At 56.0% G+C, this 2,275-nt stretch overlaps 1 long non-coding RNA gene across 1 annotated transcript in view; it reads left to right on the forward strand.

Moving 5' to 3' along the window:
* The window catches only part of LOC116970355, a 19,486-nt gene extending 17,468 nt beyond the window's left edge, over positions 1-2,018 (forward strand). The window contains exon 4 of the long non-coding RNA XR_004411116.1: positions 1,985-2,018. This is a non-coding gene — a long non-coding RNA (uncharacterized LOC116970355). The remainder of the gene's footprint in view (positions 1-1,984) is intronic.
* Positions 2,019-2,275: the final 257 nt, after the last annotated feature.

A 2,275-nucleotide genomic window follows, 5' to 3' on the forward strand; every position in this document is an offset into this window, starting at 1 on the left:
GGGCGGATGGGAGGGTGGGAGGAGACAGCTAGAGGGTGAAGGAAGGGGAGGAGACAGCACGGGCTAGCCAAATTGGGAGAATTCAATGTTGATGCCGAAGGGTCGCAAGGACCCCAGACGGAATATGAGGTGCTGTTCCTCCAATTTCCGCTGTTGCTCACTCTGGCAATGGAGGAGACCCAGGACAGAGAGGTCGGATTGGGAATGGGAGGGGGAGTTGAAGTGCTGAGCCACCGGGAGGTCAGGTAGGTTATTGCGGACTGAGCGGAGGTGTTCGGCGAAACGGTCGCCCAACCTACGCTTGGTCTCACCGATGTAAATCAGCTGACATCTAGAGCAGCGGATGCAGTAGATGAGGTTGGAGGAGATACAGGTGAACCTTTACGCATCGAACAAGGATTGTTCAACGTTCTTCCTCGACCAGAGGAGCAACCTATACCCAGCCACTGACACTCTCCTCCGCTTAGCGGAGTTGGTCCTCACCCTCAATAACTTTACATTTGACTCCTCCCATTTCCTCCAAACACAAGGCGTAGCTATGGGCACACGCATGGGCCCCAGCTACGCCTGCCTCTTTGTCGGGTACGTTGAACAATCCTTGTTCGATGCGTACCAGGGCCCCATCCCCGACCTCTACCTCCGCTACATTGACGACTGCTTTGGTGCCACCTCCTGCACCCACACACAACTGACTGACTTCATCCACTTCACCAACAACTTCCATCCGGCACTCCAATACACCTGGACGATTTCAGACACTTCCCTACCATTCCTTGACCTCACCATCTCCATCGCAGGGGACAGACTCCTGACCGACATACATTATAAACCCACTGACTCACATGGCTATCTGGACTACACGTCTTCCCACCCTGCCCCCTGTAAAGACTCCATCCCCTACTCCCAATTCCTCCGCCTACGCCGCATCTGTTCCCAGGATGAGACATTTCATACCAGGGCATCGGAAATATCCTCGTTCTTCAGGGAACGGGGATTCCCCTCCGCCACCATAGATGAGGCTCACACCAGGGTCTCATCCATACCCCGTAACACTGCTCTCTCTCCCCATCCCATCTGGTCCTCACCTTTCACCCCCACCAGCCGGCAAATACAACACATAATCCTCCGCCATTTCCGCCACCTCCAACGTGACCCCACCACTCGCCACATCTTCCCATCTCCCCCCATGTCTGCCGTCCGCAAAGACCGCTCCCTCCGCAACTCCCTCGTCAATTCTTCACTTCCCTCCCGCACCACCCCCGCCCCGGGCACTTTCCGTTGCAACCGCAAGAAATGCAACACCTGTCCCTTCACCTCCCCCCTCGACTCCATTCAAGGTCCCAAGCAGTCGTTCCAGGTGCGACAAAGGTTCACCTGTATCTCCTCCAACCTCATCTACTGCATCCGCTGCTCTAGATGTCAGCTGATTTACATCGGTGAGACCAAGCGTAGGTTGGGCGACCGTTTCGCCGAACACCTCCGCTCAGTCCGCAATAACCTACCTGACCTCCCGGTGGCTCAGCACTTCAACTCCCCCTCCCATTCCCAATCCGACCTCTCTGTCCTGGGTCTCCTCCATTGCCAGAGTGAGCAACAGCGGAAATTGGAGGAACAGCACCTCATATTCCGTCTGGGGTCCTTGCGACCCTTTGGCATCAACATTGAATTCTCCCAATTTGGCTAGCCCGTGCTGTCTCCTCCCCTTCCTTCACCCTCTAGCTGTCTCCTCCCACCCTCCCATCCGCCCGCCCTCGGGCTCCTCCTCCTCCTCCCTTTGTCCTTCTTTCTTTCCCCACCCCCTATCAGTCTGAAGAAGGGTTTCGGCCCGAAACGTCGCCTATTTCCTTCGCTCCATAGATGCTGCTCCACCCGCTGAGTTTCCCCAGCAATTTTGTGTACCTTCGATATTCCAGCATCTGCAGTTCCCTTTTGAACACCCTTCTTCAGATACTGGGGTCAAACTTGCAAATCTGCTCCGAAAGAGAAAACTGCAATTCCTTTAAAATTCATCCCTCTCTCTCTCCCCGACCTCTCCTCTATCATTCCCTCTCCCACTCCTATCTCTCTCTCCCCCCCCCCTCTCTCCCCCTCTCTCTCCTCTCCTCGATCTTTCCCTCTCCCTCTCTCTCCTCTCCCTCTCTCTCTGCCCTCTCCTCTCCTCTCCCCCTCTCTCTCCTCTCCTGTACCCTTCTCTCTCTCCCTCCCCACCTCCCCTCCCCCCTCCCGCAGCCCACACTCCTCCATCTCTCTTCCTCCATCTCACTCCCTCTCTCTC

This window comes from Amblyraja radiata, unplaced genomic scaffold, assembly GCF_010909765.2.
Source record: "Amblyraja radiata isolate CabotCenter1 unplaced genomic scaffold, sAmbRad1.1.pri scaffold_787_ctg1, whole genome shotgun sequence".
Classification (NCBI taxonomy): Eukaryota; Metazoa; Chordata; class Chondrichthyes; order Rajiformes; family Rajidae; genus Amblyraja; species Amblyraja radiata.